This window comes from Cryptomeria japonica, chromosome 5 (genome assembly GCF_030272615.1).
Source record: "Cryptomeria japonica chromosome 5, Sugi_1.0, whole genome shotgun sequence".
Lineage (NCBI taxonomy): Eukaryota > Viridiplantae > Streptophyta > Pinopsida > Cupressales > Cupressaceae > Cryptomeria > Cryptomeria japonica.
This window is the reverse complement of record NC_081409.1, coordinates 11,017,776-11,023,850: the sequence shown is the minus strand read 5'-3', so window position 1 is coordinate 11,023,850 and position 6,075 is coordinate 11,017,776. Positions and strand designations below refer to the sequence as shown.

At 38.3% G+C, this 6,075-nt stretch overlaps 1 pseudogene; it reads left to right on the top strand.

Moving 5' to 3' along the window:
• The first annotated feature begins 311 nt into the window (after nt 1–311).
• On the top strand, nt 312–5,767 carry LOC131078017 (heat shock protein 82-like; annotated as a pseudogene).
• Nucleotides 5,768–6,075: the final 308 nt, after the last annotated feature.

Here is a 6,075-nt window from a genome sequence, read left to right as displayed (position 1 = left end):
TTTAATTTTTGACACTTTGGGACCAATCCGGGAAGCAGCTTTTTTGGCATGCTTTTTGCTTTTTTTTATTTTTTGAAAGTTGACCTAGGATTGGATCCCATGGGTCATGGCATCAACGTTCCCATCTTCGAAATCAAAATTTTGTGGAAAAAGCTGGGTAAAATCTTCTAACGAAGTTTTGTTCCAGATGTTCCAAATAAGCATGCATGATTGAGCAAGAAAGTCTATTAAGTATTTGTACCAAGGACAAGTTCAAATGAAGATGGCAATGGAAGAGATGTGAAGATGGCAGGACAAAGGTAAAGTCTGCCATGGATATTGGCCAAGCAATCACAAAATCCGCCCAAGGTAAGGACAAGCATGGAATTCATAAAGTCCGCCCTACACATGGCAAGACAAGCTCAAAGTCCACCCAACACTTAGATGGAAAATGGCATGGGAAAGGTGAAGTCCGCCTAGGCATCAAAGGTCAAGATGGCAAGACATGTGCCAAGTCCCCCTTAAAGAAGTCAAGGGGAGATGGCAAAGGAGCTGCCAAGTCCGCCCACACTTGGCATGCAAGCTGCAAGGTCCGCCCAAACATGGCAAAGGGGTATGTCTACTCCGCCATGATTAGATGCAAAGCAATCTCCAAGTCCACCTTGTATTTGGCATGGAACATGCAAAGTCCGCCAAGGTTAGATGCAGGTCAAGGGTCTCTTCAAGTCTGCCAAGAAAAAGCAAGGTTGGAGAAAGCAATGTCTAAGTTATCCTCAAGTCCGCCATGCATAGTGTCTATGCAGCTAGCAAGGTCAAGATGGCAAACTAAAAGAAAATTCCACCCAACTATAAGGAAAGATGGCTAGCACATTATCAAAGTCTGCCAAGCCTAAACTCAACATGGTTTGGCAAACATGAACTCCTCTCTATCCAAGGAAGATGGCCTAAAGATGATCAAGTCCACCTTTGCACTTGACCAATGTCCAGCACATCAGCAACTCCGCCAAGGAGGGAAGAAAATAGAAGATGGAAGAAGTTATCAGAGTCTGCCCTAGCAATGTCCAAGACACAATGAAGTCCACCTTGGCATTTGGTAAAATGTCCAACCAAAGGTGAAGTCCGCCCATGATGAAAACAAATGGCACATGACACTCCAAGTCCACCAAAGGCTAAAATGGCTTAAGCCAAGCAAAGTCGGCCCTACATGAAGGCACATGAAGTCCGCCAAAGGGTTCGAAATGGCATGGAAACACTTAAACTCTGCCATGAATAGAGTTGACCAAGTTTGAAAAGTCAAGAAATTTGCCTAACAATTAGAATATTTTTCACAGATTTATCCAAGACTTAGAGAAATTTCTTAAAACTTTTCAAAGTCCTACCCAAGGAAGGAAAGGAATTTCCAAAGTCTGACCCAACTTTGGGAATTTGCCAAAAATAAAATAAAAAATGGCAGTGTGGAATTTTCCACAACAAAAGAATCAAATATTGACCAAGTGTTGGAAAGAAAATAGGAAGAACGAAGAAGAATACAGAGGAAAAGAAAAGAGGAAATTGATGGAGTCTACCCTACTTAGCACAGGCCAAATTCAAAATTGAAGGCAAATCCACAGGCAAAGTTTGTCTGAGCATAAAAATGGTCAAAATCATGGCTAAGTGTTGAAAGGTCCGCATGAAGGTGTCACAAAATGAAATTGAATAGCCAAATTTGGCTATGGGAAATACTTCACAGAAAGAATTCCAATTTACTCCATTGCGGCGAAGGCACAAGGGTTCTTCTCCAAATTCAAGGCACTTGAAATAATTTCAAGGCATCAAGAAAGAAATGTCCAAAGACTTGGTGAAAATATAGAAAGAAATTTCGGACTTCTTGGGGGATTTCATCTACAATCCCAAACCTATTGAAGCAATCAAGGCAGCTTCTTGAAGGATTTTATCTCCTGAAGAATTAAAGACAAGCTCCCAATCAAAATCACATGAAGACAAGAAGAGTATTCCAAACAAATTTCCATACTTAGGCCATTTCTTGACACAAATTGGAAGAATATAGAGGAATAACATCAGTCCAGTTCAAGCAGGAGGAATTTCAAAGCAATCAGGAAATAAATTTTTAATAACTTCAAGTCCAGATATCTACTCCAAGGGGAGACTTCCAGACCTCAAAGATTCAAATGCAGGTACATGGAAGAAGCAAGTGCAAAGGACAAAGTCATTGGCAAGATGCAAGTACATGGAAGAAGCAAGTGCAAAGGACAGAGTCGTCGGCAAGGAAAGATATTCTAAGGCAAGCATGTGGAAGAAAAACAAAGTGACCAAGGAGGACATCCAACACACTTAGGTGGCGCCTCATCATCTTCCAACCAATCAGATTGTTCCAAGTCAACATGTCTAAGTTCAATGAACCTGACTTATCCACGAAGGTTTCTAGAGAGCACACTTCACAATGCAACAACTTTCTATTTTATTATTGGTTTATATTTAGCAAGAAGGACAAACGTCCCAAATGTAATTTTCTCATTGGTCGAGAGGTAGTTAGTTGTAACAAACCCTAATTAGGGTTTTATTTTGTAATCTTGACTATTGATTCGAAGTCAATCATGGCCATTGAATTGTAATTGAAGAGCCTATAAATTGAGCTCACCCCTCATTTGTAAAGCATGGGAGCATGTTGCAAAACATGTTGAGATAAGTAAATTGTTGTTTACGACTGCCAAAATAATAAGTAATGCATTGTTCAAATTGATGGTGATTACTTCTCTTATTTTGGAGTTTGCATGGTTCTTATCCCTCATCATAGTTTAGATTTTATTTCATGTATATTAGATGAATGCAAGATCTGATAAGTATTGATTTATGGTGAATCTTCCGCTCGTAATTTTGATGAGCAGATTATTTTTATTCATTGTGTAAAGTTAGTCTAAGCTTACTTTGTGGATGCTTAACTTCTATCTAGATAAATATTGTTCAATTTGATGGTAGTTATTCATGACATAAAAATCATAAGCACATCTCTTGAAGATTGCACCCACTTTGTGTAGTTGTCCTAGCGTGGCGAAGCAAAGCATGGTTATTAGATTCACCAAGTCAATACCGTCTCTTGACTTCTTAGGAATAGATTAGAACTTCTAAACCTTTATCTCTTTTTTAGTTTTCTTGAAGTCCAAGACCCAAACGATAGAGCTTCATTGTCTAGACCTTCATTGTGAATTGAATGAGACAAGCGTAAGTTCCCCTTGTATTTCATAACCAAGGAAGCTATCCCACATAAAGTCACTCATTCACACATATGAACCTTGGAGTCGTCATGTTGTCTTTGTTTGCAATCTTGGCACATGTAGTGATTTTGTTCAAGAGAGGGTAGAGTGTCCTTGACATTTTATTCTAATGTTCGGTGAATGATAAAATGTACACCAACACCTAGAAATCATCACAAAAGGTTAGAGAAGAGCACTATTTCCCAATAATAGCATTAGTGTATCCATAGACGCTGCGTAGTAGTTGCAACTAATTGTGCCACAAATAAGCCCTAGCTGACATTATTAAACACAAGGCACTAAGGATCAAGGTTAACAATCCCCAACAATGTCACCCTCTAGCCAACACACATCCAAACCTTCATATCCTACCACCCCAACCTTAGGGTTGTGCATTCAAGAGGGGTTAGTAGGTAAAGACTCACCAAATAGAAAGGAGGGCCTCTACATCCAAACACAGTTCTTGAACCTCAATAACTTTCTTAGCTTTAGTAGCATGATGGAGGTATAGAGAAAGCCATTTTGAAAGCTTTTCTAAGATCCATTTGAATACAAGCCATTAAAAACCTTTAAATCTTCCCTATGTCCTAAAGAGATTAGAATTTGACTAGTTTTGTGCAAATAATGGTATTGAGGGATAAAAATTGTTATATTTTCACCATACGAAAACACTGCAATAGAGAGGTTGAACAAGAAAATTTTGGAGAGAGCTCGTAGCATGCTCTCAATTGTAGGTTTGGGAAAAGAATTTTAGGAAGAGGCAGTAAATATGGAAGTTTATTTAATCGACCAAGGTCCATTATCTTGGTTGGGTTTTGAAATTCCTGAAGAGAAGTTGGCTGGGAAAGACGATTTCATATTGTCATTTGCAAGTGTTTGGTTGTGAAGCTTTTGTTCAAATTCCACAAGAAAAAAAAAGAAGCTAGAAGCAAAATTGAAACATCTTCGTCGGATACGGAGATCTTGTCTTTTTCAATGAAAAAATGATGCCAAATTTGCCCAAACAGAAGATGCTTGCAAAGAATTTATATCACTAGATCACATTATCAATGAAAGTGATATGTTTAAATCTCGAGAGACTTCAAATTCAACACAGGCGCAAGGGACTCCATATCCAATATTGCTTTTCACCCCAACACTGTCTAGCAATGATGTGCAATCTTTAACACATGATGCCTAGTTGAAAAACATAGATGCTAACATTATAGATCTTCAAAGACTCCACTTCGGGAGGGCAATATTGAAGAATTGGAGGAGGATAAGGACACAAACAAGACGAAGAAAAATAATGTTAAGGAAGTCTCTCATGAACAAATCATGGTTAACAAGCAAAAGCCCATCTAGATGAGAAAGCCAAAGGAGATAACAAAAGAAGAGTATGCTTTCTTGACCAATGATTAGGGTGAAAAGAAGAAAAGTTTGATAGTAATGTATGCACACGCTTATGTTGGAAGTAGATTTAAGGCTTTCCCTAATGGGTGCAGGTTTGAATCGCCCTATATAAGGCTAAGGCTAAGGTTAACCCTTTTAGAGTGGCAAGGCTGAGGGAAGAGGTATTGCCTAAGAAGGCATGAAACTGGAGTAAATTAGATGTTGAATTAAAGATCAGAATTGATGCTAGCAGACCTAAGAGTCTACACCCAATAGGATTAGAAGCTCCCACTTGAGCTAATAAAAGAGCCCTTGATCAGTTTGTGGAAGTGAAACATTTCTTTGTGGAGGAGCAATTGGAGTTCAAGGCTATTCTACTTGTGCCCAAGAGGGATCTATTCGACCTGTTTGATATCAAGAAAAAACCCAACAACATTAAGCAATATATGAGAAGAGTGTTTATAATGGACAATTGCAACGACTGGTTTTTTAGTATTCGGGATTTGTTAAAGGTGTTGTAGACTCTGATGATCTACCCCTCAACATCTCTCGACAAATGCTACAGTAGAATAAGATTTTGAAGGTAATTAGGAAGAATTTGGTGAAGAAATGATTAGAAATGTTCAAAGAATTTGCAAGGAACAAGGAAGATAATGCGAAGATTTATGAAGCGTTTTCAAGAACATCAAGCAAGGAATTCGCGACAGCCAAAACAAGACTAAGTTGGCTGATATGACAATGTATCATTCTACAAAGGGCCTAGACGAGATGACTAGTCTGAAAGACTATGTGCCCAAAATGAAAGAGGGGCAGAAGGATATCTATTACATTATCGATCAGAGCAACAAAGCTATAGAAAATTTCCCGTTTCTAGAGAGATTGAAGAATAAACGTCATGAAGTTTTGTTCATGGTGGAGTCATCAATGAGTATGCGATGGGACAAATGAAGGAATACAACGGAAAGAAATTAGTCTCAACCACCAAAGAAGGGTCCAAGTTGGCGAAAACAGACGAAGAAAAGAAGAAAAAGGAAGAGAAGAAAACTGTCTTTGAGAGTCTATGCAAAGTTATAAAGGATATACTTGGAGATAAGGTAGAGAAAGTAATGGTTTCTGATCGTATTGTTGAGTCTACATGTTGTTTGGTTACAAGAGAATTGAAGTAATGCAAAATGTAGAGAATTATGAATGTTGGAGACTTGTTCAAGAGAAAGTTGTCAATATGTTTAGTCATTGATGTCACCACTAATGTCTGGCAACATGTATTGTCACTAAGTTGGTTAGATAAAGAATGTGCTATGGATACTGATGATTGATCAGTGATCCAGCATATCAGTCCGGAGTTCATGGTATGTATAGATTCTCATGGTGTATAACTTATGTTCATGATGAAGACACTTTGGTTGGAGTTTTCATGTTTGGGAGATGTCTATATTCAGTTTCATGACTGGTAGTTTGAAGAAAAATATCAAAG